Below are 20,079 nucleotides of genomic sequence, written 5' to 3'. Positions count from 1 at the left end.
GATCTTCTTTCTAGATATGCCTCTGAGGTGAGGGAAACAAAAGCAAAAATTATATTGGGACTTCATCAAATTGAAAAGCTTCTGCAAAGTGAAGGAAACAACCAAAGCTAAAAGGCAACATACAGGAGGAGGGGCAAGATGACGGAAGAGTAGGGTCCCCAAGTCACCTGTTCCCACCAAATTACCTAGATAACCTTCAAATCATCCTGAAAATCTAGGAATTCGACCTGAGATTTAAACAGAGACCAGATAGAATGCTACAGTGAGAAAAGTCCGCGCTTCTATCAAGGTAGGAAGATGGGAAAAAGAACTAAAGAAACAAAAGGCATCCAAGGGGGAGAGGCCCCATGAGGAGCTGGGCTAAGGCCAGGGCGAGTGTCCCCCGGTCAGGAGAGCTCTGTATCAGAGAGGAGGAGCTGCACCAATCTTCCAGGGTGGAATGGCGCCCACAAGGATTCAGAGCAGTACCCCAGGAGGGCAGAGATACACTCGGGCTCCATGGGACACTCCCAGGAGAGTGCACCTAGCTCCTTAAGGGCTGCAGGGCACATGGATTCACCCAGGAGCAGCTCTGAGGGGTTTCGGGGGGTGGCTCTGTGCGGAGGGGGTTGCGGGTCCCTGGGAGCAGCTAGGTGGCGGGGCCTAGGCCAGAGGAAGTAGCTCCTGGAGCAGCTCAGAGGGGCTTGGGCGGCAGCTACATGGAGAGGTGGCTGCACGGCTGGGAATGAGAATCCAACAGCACAGGCTCCGGAGAACAGGACGCTGGGACACAGCCCAGGATTTGGCCTCCCCCGGGACAGACAGAGGCCCGGAGGGCCCAGGACAGTAAGGATGCACCTGCCAAGAGCTCTGCAGATCAGCAGCCCCACCCCGGGCCACCAGGCCCTGCAGATGGACTGCTCTGGAATTACTGTGGGGGTTGAATACCGGTTTTCAGACCTGGCCACTGTCAATGGGGTTGTTCCTCCTTGGGCTTCACGGGGTAAACAACCCCCACTGAGCACTACACCAGGCAGGGGGAGAGGACCTGCCCCAAGGGCTAACACCTGAAAATCAGCACAACAAGCCCATCCCCCAGAAGACCAGCTAGACGGACAAGTTCCAAGGGATGTCAAGGGACTTAAACTATACAGAATCAGAAGATACTCCCCCCAATTTTTTTTAATTCTGATTGCTTCCCCCACCCTTTTTCTCCCCCGTTCTTTCTTTTTCTTTCTCTTTTATTCTCTTTTTTCCTATTTTCTTCCTTTTGTCTTTTTCCTTTTTCTCTTTTCTTTCACTCTTTCTCTCCACTCTTTTTCTCTTTTCCAAATTCAACTTGTTTTTGGCCACTCTGCACTGAGCAAAATGACTAGAAGGAAAACCTCAAGACAAAAAGAAAGAATCAGAAACAATCCTCTCTCCCACAGAGTTACAAATCTGGATTACAATTCAATGTCAGAAAGCCAATTCAGAAGCACTATTATACAGCTACTGGTGGCTCTAGAAAAAAGCATAAAGGACTCACGAGAGTTCATGACTGCAGAATTTAGATACAATCAGGCAGAAAGTAAAAATCAATTGAATGAGATGCAAACCAAACTAGAAGTCCTAACGACGAGGGTTAATGAGGTGGAAGAACGAGTGAGTGACATAGAAGCCAAGTTGATGGCAAAGAGGGAAACTGAGGAAAAAAGAGACAGACAATTAAGATACCAGGAAGACAGATTAAGGGAAATAAACGACAGCCTGAGGAAGAAAAACCTATGTGTAATTGGGGGTACCGAGGGCACCGAAAGGGACAGAAGGCCAGAATATGTATTTGAACAAATCCGAGCTGAAAACTTTCCTAATCTGGAAACGGAAACAGGCATTCAGAACCAGGAAATAGAGAGATACCCCCATGAAATCAATAAAAAGCGTCCAACACCTCGACATTTAATAGTGAAGCTTGCAAATTCCAAAGATAAAGAGAAGATCCTTAAAGCAGCAAGAGACAAGAAATCCCTGACCTTTATGGGGAGGAGCATTAGGGTAACAGCAGACCTTTCCACAGCCACCTGGCAGCCCAGAAAGGGCTGGCAGGATATATTCAGGGTCCTCCATGAGAAGAACATGCAACAAAGAATACTTTATCCAACAAGGATCTCATTCAAAATGGAAGGAGAGATAAAGAGCTTCCAAGACAGGCAGGAACTGAAAGAATAAGTGACCTCCAAATGAGCACTGCAAGAAATTTTAAGGGGGACTCTTAAAATTCCCCTTTAAGAAGAAGTTCAGTGGAACAATCCACAAAAACAAGGACTGAAGAGATATCATGATGACACTAAACTCATATCTGTCGATAGTAACTCTGAAAGTGAACGGGCTTAATGACCCAATCAAAAGGCGCAGGGTTTCAGACTGGATAAAAAAGCAGGACCCATCTATTTGCTGTCTACAAGAGACTCATTTTAGACAGAAGAACACCTACAGCCTGAAAATAAAAGTTTGGAGAACCATTTACCATTCAAACGGTCCTCAAAAGAAAGCAGGGGTAGCCATCCTTATATTAGATAAAATAAAATTTACCCCGAAGACTGAAATGAGAGATGAAGAGAGACACATCATACTTAAAGGATCTATCTAATAAGAGGACTTAACGAACCTCAATATATATGGCCCAAATGTGGGAGTTGCCAAATATTTAAACCAATTAATAACAAACGTGAAGAAATACTTAGATAATACTTATCTTATGCTTGGTGACTTCAATCTAGCCCATTTTATACTTGATAGTTATTCTAAGCACAACATCTCCAAAGAAATGAGATCTTTAAATGATACACTGGACCAGATGGATTTCACAGATATATACAGAACTTTACATCCAACCTCAACTGAATACACATTCTTCTCAATTGCACATGGAACTTTCTCCAGAAAAGACCACATACTGGGTCACAAATCGGGTCTGAACCGATACCAAAAGACGGGGATCATCCCCTGCAGATTCTCAGAGCATAATGCCTTGAAATTAGAACTAAATCACAACAATAAGTTTGGAAGCGCCTCAAACACGTGGAGGTGAAAGACTATTCTGCTAAAAGATGAAAGGGTCAACCAGGAAATTAAGGAAGAATTAAAAAGATACATGGAAACTAATGAGAATGAACATACAACCGTTCAAAATATTTGGGATGCAGCAAAAGCATTCCTAAGGGGGAAATACATCGCAATACAAGCATCCATTCAAAAACTGGAAAGAACTCAAATACAAAAGCTAACCTTACACATAAAGGAGCTAGAAAGAAACAACAGATATATCCTACACCCAACAGAAGAAGAGACTTAATTAGAATTCCAGCAGAACTCAAGGAAATCGAGACCAGAAGAAATGTGGAACACATCAACAGAACCAGGAGGTGGTTCTTTGAACAAATTAATAAGAGAGATAAACCATTAGCCAACCAGATTAATAAGAAGATAGAGAAGACTCAAATTAATAAAATCATGAATGAGAAAGGAGAGATCACTACCAACACCAAGGAAATACAAATGATTTTAAAAACATATTATGAACAGCTATACGCCAAAAAATTAGGCAATCTAGAAGAAATGGACGCAATCCTGGAAAGCCACAAACTAACAACTGGAACAGGAAGAAATAGAAAACCTGAACAGACCAATAACCAGGGAGGAAATTGAGCACTCATCGAAAAATTCCCAAGACACAAAAGACCAGGGCCAGATGGCTTCCCAGGGGAATTCTAAAAAACTTTAAAGAAGAAACCATACCTATCCTACTAAAGCTGTTTGGAGAGATAGAAAGAGACGGAGTACTTCCAAATTCATTCTATGAAGTCAGCATCACCTTAATTCCAAAACTAGACAAAGGCCCCACCACAAAGGAGAATTACAGACCAATATCCCTGATGAACATGGATGCAAAAATTCTCAACAAGATACTAGCCAATAGGATCCAACAGTACATTAAGAAAATTAATCACCATGACCAAGTAGGATTTATCCCTGGGACAAAAGGCTGGTTCAACACTTGTCAATCACTGTGATTCATCGTATCAGCAAGAGAAAAACCAAGAACCATATGATCCTCTCATTAGATGCAGAGAAAGCATTTGACAAGATAGAGCATCCATTGCTGATCAAAACACTTCAGAGCGTAGGGATAGAGGGAACATTCCTCGCCATCATAAAGGCCATCTATGCAAAGCCCACAGCAAGTATCATTCTCAATGTGGAAGCACTGGGAGCATTTCCCCTAAGATCAGGAACAAGACAGGGATGTTCACTCTCACCACTGCTATTCAACATAGTACTGGAAGTCCTAGCCTCAGCAATCAGACAACAAAAAGAAATAAAGGCATTCAAATTGGCAAAGAAGCAGTCAAACTCTCCCTCTTCGCCGATGACATGATACTCTACCTAGGAAATCCAAAAACCGCCCCCCCAAGATTGCTAGAACTCATACAGCAATTTGGTAGCATGGCAGGATACAAAATCAATGCCCAGAAATCAATGGCATTTCAATACACTAACAATGAGGCTGAAGAAATAAAAATTGAGGAGGCAATCTCATTTACAAATGCACCCAAAAGCATAAAATACCTAGGAATAAACCTAACCAAGGAGGTAAAGGATCTCAACCATAAACACTATAGAACACCTCTGAAAGAAATTGAGGAAGACACAAAAAGATGGAAAAATATATTCCATACTCATGGATTGGCAGAATTAATATTGTGAGTGGAGGTTCCTCAAAGAGATAAAAATTGAATTGCCCGACGACCCAGCAATTGCACTTTTGGGAATATACCCCAAAGACTCAGATGCAAGGAAACGCCAGGCCTCCTGCACCCTGATGTTTATAACAGAATGTCCAAAATAGCCAAACTTTGGAAGGAGCCTTGGTGTCCATTGAAAGATGAAAGTGTAAAGAAGATGAGGTTTATATATAAAATGGAATATTATTTAGGCATTAGAAATGACAAATACCCACCATATGCTTCAACATGGATGAAACTGGAGGGTATTATGCTGACTAAAGTAAGTCAATCGGAGAAGGACAAACAGTTTATGTTCTCATTCATTTGGAGAATATAGATAATAGTGAAAGGGAATTTAAGGGAATGGAGAAGAAACGTGTGGGAAATATCAGAAAGGGAGACAGAACATAAATACTCCTAACTCTGAGAAAGGAACTAGGGATGCTTTACGGGGAGGAGGGCGGGGGGTGCAGGTGAATGGGTGAAGGGCACTGAGGGGGGCCCTTGCGGGGATGAGCACTTGGTGTTATTCTGTTTGTTGGTAAATTCAACACCATAAAAATTAAATTTATTTTTAAAAATATGTTCAAACAACTAAATATTTATGCTGCCAACATGGGAGTACCTAAATATAGAAACCAATTAACAACAAACATACAGAAAGTCACTGATAATAATACAATGACAGGGGATTTTAACACCCACTTATGGCAATGGACCGATCGTCTATACAGAAAATCAACAAGGGGAAAATAGCTTTGACACACTGGACCACAGGGACTCAACAGATATAGTCTGAAGATTTCATCCTAAAGCAGAATACACATTCCTTTCAGTTGTACATGGGACATTCTCCAGAACAGATCATATCATGGCCCACAAATCAGCCTTCAACAGGTACAACAGGTACAAGAAGGTTGATATCACACCCTGTACATTTTTGGACCACGACGCTATGAAACTCGAAGTCGACAGTAAGAAAAAATTTGGAGAGACCAAAAATATGTGGAGATTATGAACATCCTACTAGAGAATGAATAGAGCAACCAGAAGATTAAAGAGGAAATTTAAAACAAATGAAAACGAAAACATGTTTCTCCAAAACTCTAGGATGTAGCAAAGGCAGTCCTGAGAGGGAAGTACATAGCAATCCAGGCCTATCTCAAGAAAGAAGAAGTCTCCAATACACAGCCTAACCCTACACCTTAAGGATGCCTATAGAAGAGGGGAAAATAAAGATGAGAGGAGAAATAAACAATACAGAAACAACAAAGCAGTAGAATGGAACAACGAAACAAAAAGATGGTTCTTCAAAATAATTAAGAAAATGGATCAAGCCCTAGCCAGCCTTATCAACGAGAAAAGAGAAAATACCTAAATAAATAAAACCACAAATGAGAGAAGAGAGATGACAATCAACACCAGAAAAATTAGACAATTATAAGGGAATATATTGAAAGATTATATGCTAACATACTGGGAGACCTGGAAGAAATGGACAAATCCCCAGAAATGTGCAAATGAGCAAAATTGAAATAGGAAGAAATAGAAAATGTGAACAGACCCATAACTAGCAAAGGAATTGAATCAGCAAGGCACCTGGGTGCCTCAGTGGTTGAGCATGTGCTTTGGCTCAGGTCATGATCCCGGGGTCTTGGGGAATGAAGTCCCACATCAGGCTCCTCGCATGGAGCCTCAATTTCCCTGTGTCTATAACTCTGCCTCTCTTTGTCTCTCATGCATACATAAGTAAAGTTGCAGCCACTGTGGAACAGACTGGAGGGTCCTCGAGAAGTTAAAAATAGGGGATCTCTGGGTGCCGCAGTGGTTTGGCGCCTGCCTTTGGCCCAGGGCGTGATCCTGGAGACCCGGGATCGAATCCCACATCAGGCTCCCGGTGCATGTAGCCTGCTACTCCCTCTGCCTGTGTCTCTGCCTCTCTCTCTGTGACTATCATAAAAAAATATAAAAGAAGAAGTTAAAAATAGAGCTACCCTATGATTCCAAAATTGCACAGCTAGGTATTTACCCCGAGGATACAAAAGTCATTTAGTAGATTCGAAGAGGAACACGCAGCCCAGTGTTGGTAGCAGCGTTATCAACAACATGAAACTGTGAATAGAGCCCAGATGTCCATCGACAGATGAATGGGCAGAGACGATGTGGTAAATATACACACTGCAACATCACTCGGTCATCAGAAGGGATGAAATGAAGCCATTTACAATGACGTGGGAGAAGGGGAAAGGACTTATGCTAAATGAACTCAGTGAGAGGAAGACATATACCAAATATCATACAATTCCATTCACATGTGAATTTTAAGAAACCAAACAAACTGACAAAGGGGCGGAGGGGGGATGAGAGAGCAAATAAAAAAAACACACTATTAACCCCAGAGAATAAACTAATAAATACCAGAGGAAGGTGAGGGGGATGGGGAATCAGGCGATGGGGATAGTGGAGGGCACCTGTGACCAGTACCAGGCGTTGTATCCAAGGGATGAATCACTATGTGGTAAACCTGAAACTATATCATACTGTGTTTACAAACAGGAATTCAAGTAAAACTTTAAAATAATAATTGGTAGTATTGATGAAAAATGTGCACACAAGTGATAAAATCAGAAAGGCAATTGAAAATCCAAATAAAGAGTCTTTAGAGCCACAAATCCCCTCCTTAGCTCAGCTCGGGAGAAGCCTGCCATGTCTATTCTGACCACAACAGAGGCCTGGATTTTGATTCTCTGGGGAAGCCACTGACTTGGTGGAGTCAGGCTATCTTTGAACCCTAAACCTAAATAGAGTACATAAAACTAAACTGCCCAAGATGCTAGGAGTCCCAGTGCAGGCACATGCCAAGTCCCAAACTCTAAACATAAACATAAGCCCACACTTAATCCCAATGTTAACCTAAACCTTAAACAAGACCTATCACTAATCGAAAACCAAACAGAAACCCCAAGACCAAAACACATTCACTGAACCTTCCTGCCAAACCTCAACCTAACTCCTAAACATATTCTAAACCCTTAACCCTGACCGATACCTTAAATCTAACCCTAACCCTAACCCTCTAATACTAATCCTATCTCATACCCGAAACTGTACCCTAACCCATACCCTAAAACTAACCCCTAATCCACTCCCTAAATGTATCTCTTACCCTCTTCCAAAACCGTATCCTGACCCTGACCTGTCCCTAACCCTAACACCTAACCAAACAGTAACCCTAACCCTATTTCTAACCCCTATCCTAACCCTAACCCTTGCCCTAATTCTAAACCTAGACCTAACTATAAACCAACCCCTCACCCTAAACCCTAACCCTAACTCACACCCTAACCCCTAACCCTAACTGCAAACCTAAGCCCAACCCTAACACTAACCATAACCCTAACCCCAAATCCTAACCTCCATATGTCCTGAAGCCAAAGTACTGGTCCTGAGGAGGACGGGGTTCCTGTCAGGGTTGACGTGGCCCCACACTTTCCTCAAGCCTCACCATAAGACCTGAGGAGGCTGGGGGCTCCTGTCAGCATGGATGTGACCCATAATCTTCCCAAACCTTCACAGTGGGTTCTGAGGAGGCTGGAGACTCCTGTCAGTGTGGATGCGGCACCCACATTTTTCTTAGGCCTCACCACAGGCCCTGACAAGGCTGGGGTCTTCTGTCCCCATGGACACATCATCATATTTCCCCAAGTCTACACTGGGGGTCCTGAGGAAGTCAGCGTCCTGTTGTGTCCATGTGGCCTCAAGTCTTCCCGAAGCGTCACTGAGGTTTCTGAGGAGGCCGGGGCTCCTGTAACCATGAATGCGGCCCCCAGCTTCCAGAAGCCTCAACTTATGTTCTGAAGGGCCTGGGAGCTCCTGTCAGAGTGGACGTGGCACCACATCTTCCTGAAGCCTCCCCGCGGGTCCTGAGGCTGCTCTGGGGCTCCTGTCAGCATGGATGCGGGCCCACAATTTCCTGAAAACTCCCCGCGGGTCCTGAGGTGGCTCAGGGCTCCTGTCATTGTGGATGTGAGCCCACATCTTCCTGAAGACTCCCCGCAGTTCCTGAGGCGGCCCAGGGGCTCCTGTTAGGGTGGATGCGGGCCCACATCTTCCTAAAGCCTCACCGTGATTCCTGAGGTGACTGGGGTTCCTGTCAGCATGAACGTGACCCAATTTCCCCCTGAAGACTTCCCGCAGGTCCTGTGGTGGCTGCAGCTCATCAGCGTAGACGCGTCCCCACGTCCCCCTCAGGCCTCCCCAGCACAGGCAGTTAGTGCAGGGAGAGGAGGCCTACTGCACATGCATGCCCCATGGGAGGGGCCTGGGCTCGGGCGCCCCCTGCAGGACACTCAGGCGCTGCAGGAGGCTGTGCAGGAGGCAGCAGGTGCTCCATGGTCCCCACCTGCCTCCTTTCAGGCTCCAGCTGGGGCCTGTTAGCTTCGGAAACATCTCACTGAAAAGGAGCCCAACACCCGGTTTCCCAGAAATACGTAAGGACAGGAATTGGAGCCCACAGGACGTGAAATGAAATGTGGACCAGACTTTTACCACGTCCTGCAATACTCACTCAACACTTTTCCACTGTGGGCGGGACCGCGGTTTGGTGCAGCCGCCCTGGAAACAGTGTGGAGGCCCCTCAGGAAGTTACAAATAGAGCCGCCCTGCGACCAGCAGGTGAACTGCCTGGAGCTCACTACGAAGATACAGATGCAGTGAGACGTGGGACAACTGCACCCCAATGTCCACCGCAGCTGGATCCACAGTAGCCACACTGTGGGAGGACCTCGGTGCCCTGAGGCAGATGATGGATAAAGAGGATGGGAGATAGATGATGGTCATAGAGAGCGAAATGGTACTCAGCTATCAAAGAGAAGGAAATCTTTCCATTTGCAATGATGTGGATAGAACTAAAGATATCATGTTAAGTGAAGTAAGTCACTCGGGAAAGAGAATGACTGTGTGGTGTCATTCATAGGTGGAATTAAAGAAGCAAAGCAGATGAACTATTGTGAACGGAAGGAAAGACAAATAAGATCAAATCAGATGCAGGAAACACAGACTCTTAATGATAGGAAACGAACTGAGGGTCGCTGGAGGGGTGGGGGCATAACAGGGGAAATAGGAAAGTGCTGCGTCTCACTCTGTCCTGCTTCTCCAATACTGATTTGCTGTCCAGGGTTATTTGTTGAGGAGGATGGATGTTATGGTTTTTTTTCCCTATTTCTAAGGTCTGCCACCGAATTTTGATAGGAATGACATTGAAACTGAGGGTGGCTTCAGGAACTGTGGACATTTTCACAAGATGAGGCACCCACCCCACGAGTCTAGGACAGCCACCCAGAGCCTGGTATGGCTCAGTGCACAAGTCTTGTGCTCCTTTGGCTCAGTCTCATTATTTATTCTCCTTGATGCTCCTGAGAAGGCCTTCACATCCTTCCTTGGCTTCCTGAGTGCTCATTGTCGGGACACAGCAAGGCTACTCTGCTCTGTAGGGTCAGTTTGTGTCCCGTGACTTTACTGAACTCACTCCTTAGTTCTAACAAGTTGTGGTGGAGGCTCTGGGGTTGCCTGTTTCTAGTTCCGCATCTTCAGCATATAGGGACAGTGTGACGTCCCCCTTCCAGTTGTGGAACCTTTTATTTTTACAGCTTAATGTCATAGAAATCCCTACTATTGAATCAAAACTAAGCCCAGGCCAAGGGCAGGGAGCCCCTATTAGAATGAGAACAGAGCTCAATGCTCTTGAAGGCCCCATATCAAAATGTAAACAGAACTTGCGAATTGCTCCAGCCCTTCTGGAGGTCCCTGAGATCAGCCCTTAAAACTAAGCTAAAACCCACCTCAGGGTCCAAGTCCCTGCTCCGCTCTGTCGGGTATACTTGAACACAAGCTCGAGGTGGTAAATAAACCCTCGTGTGTTTGCGTCAGTGTCGGCTTCTCGGAGGTTTCTCGGATTCGCAATCTTGGGCACAACAGTCTGAAATAAAAAAAGAAAACCAAAAGAAGCTCGGACGCAGGTAGAGTGAACGCAGGATTCTGAGAGAAGCGGCGGAGACCCGGGGGCTTGGGGGCTCTTCTGTGGAGGCCCCTGCAGCCTGGGTGGCAGGATGCTCAGCCCCAGAGAAGAGGACCCAGAGACCCCACCCGCATCCCGCCCATCTGGTCCTGGTCTGAGGGAGCAGCACAGCGCCGCCTGCTGGAGACAGACAAGCTGACGCCCACCCCGCCTCTGACCCCGCAGATGCATCTCCCAGGCAGATGTGCACCTGACAATCAGCGCCATGGCCAATCCCCAGACCCTGCACAGACCACTCGCTGCCACCAAGGTGTTGGACCACAGAGGCTGCAGAGCTTCAGCTCTGCTTGGAAAGTAGGGTCCAGCTTCCTTTGTACTTTGTGCTTTATTTTCATTTATTTTCTTTGATTCTTTTTTATTAATTGCCTTATTTTAATTCTTATGTATGTACCTTATATATTTATTATTTTTGCTATCATGGTACTTTAATTGTGTTTCTTATTTTGGAATTTAGAATCTTTAACAAGCAGGCCAAAATAATCTGGTGTTTTTTATTTTGGGAGGGCAGTTGTTATTGTTTTTCTTGGTTTTCTTTTTCTTCCTTCTTTCTTTTCTGGAAAAAATAATGAGATGGTGAAATTCACCTCCAAAAAATCATATGAGGTAGTACTCACAGCCAGGAAGTCCATCAATACAAATATATGATGTCTAACTACAGTTTAAAACAATGATTATAAAGATAGCATCTGGGCTGGAAAAAGAGCACAGAAGAAAACTAGAGAATCCCTTACTGTAGAAATATAAGAATTAAAATCTAGTCAGACAACGTTAAAAATGCTATAACTGAGATGCTGTCCCAAGTGGAAGCCATAAAAACAAGGAAGGTTATGGACAACAAAGGCAGACTTCGGAACTCAGCCAGTTATTAAAACAATAACATTCATATCATGGGAGACCCCAAGATTAAGACAGAGGGAAGGTGGGCTTTCTCAGCCATTAGAAACGACAAATACCCACCATTTCCTTCAACGAGAATGGAACAGGAAGTTATTATGCTGAGTGAAGTAAGTCAATCAGAGAAAGACAAATATTGTATGTTCTCAATATGGATAATAGTGAAAGGAATATAAGGGAAGGGAGAAGAAATGTGTGGGAAATATCAGAAAGGGAGACAGAACATAAAGACTCTTAACTCTGGGAAACGAACTAGGAATGATGTAAGGGGAGGAGGACGGGGGTGGGGGTGAATGTGTGACGGGCACTGAGGGGGGCACTTGACACGATGAGCACTGGTTGTTATTCTGTATGTTGGCAAATTGAACACCAATAAAAAGTAAATTTATTATTAAGTAAAAAGAAAGAAAGAAGAAAGAAAGAAAGAAAGAAAGTAAGAAAGAAAGAAAGAAAGAAAGAAAGTAAGAAAGAAAGAAAGAAAGAGTGGCACCTGTGTGGCTCAGTTAGTTAAGCTTCTGCCTTAGGGTCAGATCATGATCCAGGTCCCAAGGAAGGCTCCCTGTTCAGCAGGGAACCGGCTTCTCCCTCACCCTCTGCCCCTCTAGCACAGGTTTTTCACTCCTCTCTCTCTCAAATAAATAAATACCATCTTTGAAAAATAAACAGACAAACCCAGAGGGAAGAGAAATCTCCCATGTAGAAGATTTTCAAACGATATGGGCATACATTCTACCTTCAAGTTCCTGAGCATAGCTTCCCAATCTTATGTGTGCAATACACATAGTAACTTCCTTCTACAAAATATAATATGAAAAACTTAAAATAATAATGATAATATAATAATAATAATAGAATAATAAAGAATCACTTTACTACAGAGAAACCTGACAAACACTACCTCAGAAAGATGATCAGATCGATACCAAGACTGATAAATCATGTTGATTCTATCTATCCTTTATATGATATAATGAAAATGGCAGTATATCTCTGTATATAATCCACAAAAACAGTTCAATCATGAGATAAACAACAGACATGTCCCAACTGAGGAAAATTTTACAAAATACTCTACTTCTCAAAGTGTTCCAGTTCAACAACAACAAGGAAAGGCTGAAAGACTGTCACTATCCAGAGCCTAAGAAAACATGAGGACAAATGGAGTGTGGTATGAGGGATGGTGATTTAGCAAAAACTAAGGAAATCTGAATAAAGTATGGTCTTAGGTTATTGCGAAAATTTTAATATTGATTCATTAGCTAATATTTGTACCGTACTGATATAAGATATCAATACTTGGAGAAATTGATGCAAGTGCATGAGAATTCTCTGTACTATCTTCTCAATTTCCCTATGAAGCTTTGTTTTCTTTCTAAGAAATAAGATTTAATTTGAAAATTGACTTAAATGAATCAGGCTCCAGTGTGAAGACATTTTAAGAATCGTTGAATTATCTTTTGCCTTATTCTTAAAAAGTTCCTTCGATGGGAACAAAGTAAGAATTTTATATCAGAAGGAAAGAAAAACACTTATGAACACGCATAATGCCTTCTCAACCTGAAAAGCAGTAAAGGATAATAAATAGCAAAAATCAGATAAAAGTACTTCTATTATAATAGACACCATATTGCAAGTGCATTTAAAATTAGCAATGTATAACATTTATTTCCTTGACATTTGACTTCCAAAGAGTTCATAGTGTTTCAGTGTCAGTTGAAACGGTAAGAATCTCTGGGAAGAATCCTTCACATAATAATAGGACCATTGGTATTAATGTCTCTCAATTATTTCCAAATCCATAAAGATGCATTTCCTTATGAGTGACTGAGCTGTGAAGAAAGAGATGAGAAACCCTCATCCCTTTGAATTACTTGTGTCAGAATATTTTAACCATAGTATTATGGATAGTAAATTATCCATCCAAAACAGGAAATATGTCTCAGAGTGGAATCTGAGCAATCAGATGGGGAGAGAAAAATGCTTTAACTCGCTCCTGCACTTTTAAAGACAAAGGAGAACTTTTCTATGTACAAAGTCAGTTGTCAAGATAGCCTTAGGGAATAAGAATCTGCAGCATGGAATCTTGCTGCACAGCTGGGACGCCAATGCCCCATGTCTTCCTGATCTCAAATCCCTGGGCCTGTCCCACAACACAGGTAGCCACGCTGAGGTCATTTGCAATTTCTCTCTTAGGAGCTCCAGGGAGAGCGGCATGAGCTAGATAGGACGGGACGGGTTGCGTGGAGGCCGAGAACTTTATGGCCATTCTACTTTCAGTTCAGTATTAGCACAAGTCCAGCAATCCCAGGCCCCTGTGAAGAAGAGCTGAAATTTGCATTACTTCAGTTACTGTAAAAAAACAAAGTTTACAGCTTAATGTCTTAGAAAGCCCCACAATAGAATAAAAACTGAGCCTAAGCAAAGAGCTGGAAACCCCAATTAGAATGAGAAGAGAGGGATCCCTGGGTGGCCCAGCGGTTTGGCACCTGCCTTTGGCCCAGGGCGCGATCCGGGAGACCCGGGACTACTCCCGCTGCATGGAGCCTGCTTCTCCCTCTGCCTATGTCTCTGCCTCTCTCTCTCTCTCTCTGTGACTATCATAAATAAATAAAAATTTAAAAAAAGTTTTAGAATGAGAAGAGAGCTCAATGCACTTGAAGGCCGCATATCAAAATGTAAACAGAACTTGAGGAATTCCTCCAGCCCTTCTGGAGTTCCCCAATACCAGCCCTTAAATCTAATCTAAAACCCTCTTCAGGGTCCAAGTCCCTGTTCCGCTGTGTGGCATATACTTGAACCCATGCTCGTGTTTGTAAAACAACCCTCGTGTGTTTGCATCGGTGTCGGCTCCTTAGTGGTTTCTTGGATTCGCCATCTTGGGCACAACACCCCCATGACCCCTCCCCACCTGGACTGACCCCCTGTCCCCTCCCACCCATGCTGACCCTCAGTCATGTCCTTGCCCACAACAGCTCAGCACAGGCTCTCACACAGTTCCACAGGCACGGTGGGCACTCCCGCCCTCCCCAGCCTCCCAGGGGAAGGAAGGAGGTTTTGGCAGGACACACTACCATGGTGGCCCCAGGGCTCCCTGCCCAGGAGAGCACCTGGTGACAGGTCGGGGTCTGTGTCCCTGATGCCAGCTCCTCCACCCGGTTTTCCCACAGGAAACGAAGGAGGAGGCCCTGGTCTCCTCCAGGGACATCACGCAGGTGGACCTGGACGTCAACAGGACGTTCAGCAGTCACATCATATTTTGGAACTACTACGGGGTAGGGTGAGGTTGAGGGTCCAGGGGGGATCAGGACCCAGGGGAGAACCGGGGCATTCCGGGTAGGGAAAACGGGTCTTCTGAGGCGGGGGGCAGAACAGCAGCCAACAACACATCGCTCCATGGTAGGGTGTTGGGGATGACCTCTGTGCCCCCACACCCAGGGCCTCGGGGATGAGGAGGCCACCAGGATGGGGCCTCCAGTGGTTGCCATGGGAGCTGAACCCCAAAGGGGTGAGGGACGACCCCCTGAGAAGCAGGGGATGGGGTGGGGACATGGGGGGAAGGAACCGAACCTGGGTGCCAGGCAGAATGGCCACGGCGGGAGCAGGACACACTTCTATCCCATGAGGGTCGAACGGGTCAGAGTGACACCCACTCTCGGTGCTTTACATGTTTCTAAGTTCTATGCATTTTATTTGAGACAATTTGCAATTTGAAAACACATATAGTATGATGAACCCCAGATAATGCCCTGGTCCAGCCAGGGCCGTTCACTGACCACACCCGACCCCAGGGGCTGGTGTCACAGCAAACCCCAGACTGGAGTCTCCTTTAAGTGTAGACTACTCCTTGTGCATCTTAGAGGAAGGGGATGCCCTGTGTCCGCAGGCCCCCCACGATATCTCCCTCATTCCCCACTGCCACTCCATCCACCTACATCATCATCCTCAATGGCATCCCACCTACACCATCCCCCTCAAACCCACACAGCCCCACATAATCCCCACCCACTGTATACCGCAACACCATCCCCCCTACACCATCCCCCACACTCCACCACCATCATACCCCTGCCCCCACACCATCCACCCCCACACCATCAGCGCCCAGCAAGGACCCGGTGCAGGTGCACCCTGTGGGATATGCTCAGCCTCCCAGGGTTTCTCTGGATACCCTACTCCCTTCAGAAGCCTGTGTGTCCCATAGAGTACCCAGGAGTTGCAGGGAGGAGGGAAGACAGGGAGCCCCAGACACGGTTTGTGCAGGTGAGTGGTGCAGAGGAAGCACTGTGCCCTGCCTCTGCCCACTGGCCGTCCTGGAGGGTGGCACACCCTGCACAGGACACCAACCCCTAACCCAGGGGGATCAGGACTGGCCTGGCCCCGGGCTCTGTGAGGGTGGGTGTGATTTGAGCCCCCGCCCCAGGCCCAACAAAAAGACTAATGGGATCCAGCCCCCCATAGCCCTGTCCAGGCCTGGATTCTGGCCCCATGCTGAACGAGCCCTCTCACAGCTTTATGTGGCCTCCTGGGCCCTTGGCGTGCCCCACAGATCCAGGTCACTGAACTAGAGCAGCCCTGGGGATCCCGGGACACCAAAGGTTGGGAAGAGCAGAGGTAGGCTGGTGGGCCCCACCCACACCCACACCAGGAGGCAGGTTCTTCCAGTTGCTGGGGCCCCAGGGGCCCTGAGGCTAGGGTCCAGCTGCCCTGCAGGGACCCAGCTAGGAACCCATGAGCTACAGGTCAAGGTCAGCTCTGCTGTCCTCAGAACCATCTCTAAGGCTGAAACCTCAGGATACACGCCCCCACCCGGAGTCCACACATGCTCCCAGGTGGGGGACTCCAGCACTCGCATCGCCACCCATGTGATTCTTGCCCTCTCCTAAAGGACAGAATGGTCTCCTTCCCCAGGGGAAGGCGCGCACCCTGAGCTCTGAGCCCATTTGCTGTAGAATATCAATAAAGTGTTGTGATGTGAAAATGCACAGCCAGCCTGTTTCTGTGTCTCCCAGAACTCTGTGCACGGGGCATGGAGAGACCCACAGAGAGGAGGAGGGGGCAACAAGCAGGCCCCAAATAGCCCCTGCTTGGGCACTGCAAGGCACACACAGTTGACGTACCCACGTGCCTTCCAGGGGCGGCCAGACACCAGGGTCATGACCCCACAGACTATACTGGGACTCAGCCTGTGCCCCATGGGCCAGGAGGGCCTGGGACAGAGTGACAGCCAGGGAGCCTCAGGTCACCAGGGTCTGTGTAAAGCGACCTAGGAGGTCTGTGCTCCCTCTGTCAAGGGGCCTGGGGCTGGCTGGTTTCTGGGGCACTTCCTGCCATCCCCGCATCTCTGTGCCTGTGTGCCTGGGGAACAGAGGGCCTGCGAGGCGGTCAGAGGGACCCAGGAAGGGATGTCAGGACAGCAGGCCCTTGTGTTGTGCCCAAGATTGCAAATACAAGAAACCACTGGTGAGCCGACACCGATGAAAACTCCCGAGGATATCTTTACAAGCTGGAGCTTGAGTCAAAGTTCACCCGACACAGCGGAGCAGGGATTTAGACCCTGAGACTAAGAGGCGTAGCAGCTTTATAGGGGCCAGTGGCCCTTGGGATACACAGAAAGTTGCACAGTCATGTCGGTCCACATGCAGGTGGCCGATTGAAATCCACCTTACCTTATGGGATCCACTTGACCTGTCATATTACTTTGGTCAGAAACGGCCCGCAGTTTTGGTGGGCACAAAGCAGGGTTACATTCTTATGAGCAGATTTCTGATTACGGTGTGCCGAGTGGCTTGACTGGGTTGGGGCAGCGCCTTAAGACATAAGCAGGTCATGTGGGGGTCAAAGGGGAGGTGGCGGGTGTAGCACTAAATAGAATCAGTCCTGCTCTGCTTGTCCAGGGGTAGGGGATTTTTGTTAAATTTCCTGGGTCCCACACTTGCAGCTCACGCACCTGGGCCACCCTCACCAGGTGGACTCACTGTGCACACCTTGTGGTGTTGGATCTCTCACACCAGCGTGTAGAGGGCACCCTCCTTGCCCTAGTGAGTAGGGGTTGGGTGAGCATGGGGCTCGCCACAAGGCCAGGCAGCACAGGGTACCGAGGAACCACAGCCCCATCACCACCCCTACTCCAGCTCCATGGCTCCCCGTAATGTGCACCCGGCTCCTCTGAGATCCCCTCAGGGTGGCCCCGTGGTCTGGCTCCCTGCTGGAGAGGCATTGGGGAGAAGAGAAGCAGCCGGGGCACAGTGGGACCCACTGCCGGACATAGGAATGTGGCGGAGCCAGACCTTCCAGCTCACCTGACCCTCCAGGGGGAAGTCACTGCACGAGCGAGCCTTGGGTCAGCCAGGAGAGCCCAGCAAGCCGCCCAGTGCCAGCACCAGAAAAGATGTTGTGCCAACCATATCGGTGTTTGGGTTACCCAGCCAGAGGATCAGATAGCTGCACATGATAGCTGCATGTAATAGACACACACACCCCAAAACGAACAAAAGTCGGAATCCCCCAATGTTGTCAAACAGCAGGTGGATGCTTACATACACGACGGTGTGGTCCCCAATAGGATACATGGAAGACGCTATAAGGTATAATTGCAGAGGTGCTGGGGGCACAGAGATGTGCCTGCTGGGTTCCAAAAAGGAGCACAGAGGGGCAGGAAGCATCCTACGGAGGGGGGGGGCATGATGAGCATGTGCTTTAGCTAAGGTCATGATCCCGGGGTCCTGGGGAATCATGTCCCACATCAGGCTCCCTGCATGGAGCCTCATTTTCCCTCTGCCTATACCTCTGCCTCTCTGTGTCTCTCATGAATACATAAATAAAATCTTTTAAAAAGACAAAAGATAAAAAGATGAGAAAGGACCCAAATAAAATCACAAATGAGAAAAGAGAAATAACAACCAACACTACAGAAATACAAATGATAATAAGAGAATATGACGAAAAATTCTATGCCAGAAACCTAGAACCTGGAAGAAATTGATCAATTCCTAGATATATATATATATATATATATATATATATATATACACACAGAAATGAAAAATGAAGAAATAAGAAATTTGAACAGACAGCTAACCAGCAAAGAAATTGAATCAGCAATCAGGGATCTCCCAACAGGAGACACTTAGATCAATAGAACAGAATGGAAAGCTAAAACAAGATACAAACATGTATCTATTTTCCAAAAATGGACAACAAGGCAGGAAGGAATATCCAATGGCACAAAGACAGTCTCTTCAACAAACCCTAACCCTGACCCCAGGATAAGAACAAATGGTGTTGTGAAAACCAGGCAGCCACATGCAGAAGAATGAAACTGGACCACTTTCTTACACCATATATATAAAAAATAAATTCAAAATGGATGAAAGACCTAAATGTGAGACCTGAAACCATACAAAGAAGAAAAGATAGGCAGCAACATCTTTGACATTGGCCATTGGATGTTCTTTCTAGATATGCCTCTGAGGTGAGGGAAACAAAAGCAAACATCCTATTGGGACTTCATCAAATTGAAAAGCTTCTGCAAAGTGAAGGAAACAACCAACGCTAAAAGGCAACATACAGGAGGAGAGGCAAGATGGCGGAAGAGTAGTGTCCCCAAGTCACCTATCCCTACCAAATTACCTAGATAACCTTCACGTCATCCTGAAAATCTACGAATTCGGCCTGAGATTTAAACAGAGACCAGATCTAATGCTACAGTGAAAAAAGTTTGTGCAACTATCAAGGTAGGAAGATGGGAAAAAGAAATAAAGAAACAAAAGGCATCCAAGGGGGATGGGCCCCATGAGGAGCCGAGCTAAGGCCAGGCCGAATGCTCCCGGGTCAGGAGAGCTCTGTCCCACAGAATCAGGAACTGCACCAATCTTCCAGGGTGGAATGGGCCTGCAGGGATTCAGAGCAGGACCCCAGGAGGGCGGGGATACCCTCGGGCTCCATGGAACACTAACAGACACCTGCACTCCCAAGAGAGTGCATCGCGCTTCTGAAGGGCTGCAGGGCACATGCATGACCCAGGAGCAGCTCTGAGGGGCTCGGGCGGTGGCTCTCTGTGGAGAGGGCTGCGGGTCCTTGGGAGCAGCTAGGCGGCGGTGCCTAGGGCAGAGGAAGAGGCTCCGTGTGGAGGGGGCTCATGGCTCCAGGAGCAGCTCATAAGGGCTGGGGCGGCGGCTTTGTGGAGAGGCGGCTGCACAGCCGGGAGCGAGAATCCAACAGCAAAGGCCCCCGGGACACAGCCCAGGATTCGGCCTCCCCCGGGACAGGCAGAGGCCTGGATGGCCCAGAACAGCAAGGACGCACCTGCCCAGAGCTGAGCAGATCAGCAGCCCCACACCGGAGGTTCCAGGCCCCGCAGATGGA

Source organism: Canis aureus, chromosome 36 (assembly GCF_053574225.1).
Source record: "Canis aureus isolate CA01 chromosome 36, VMU_Caureus_v.1.0, whole genome shotgun sequence".
Classification (NCBI taxonomy): domain Eukaryota; kingdom Metazoa; phylum Chordata; class Mammalia; order Carnivora; family Canidae; genus Canis; species Canis aureus.
The sequence above is the reverse complement of the archived record's forward strand: the minus strand, read 5'-3'. Positions refer to the sequence as shown.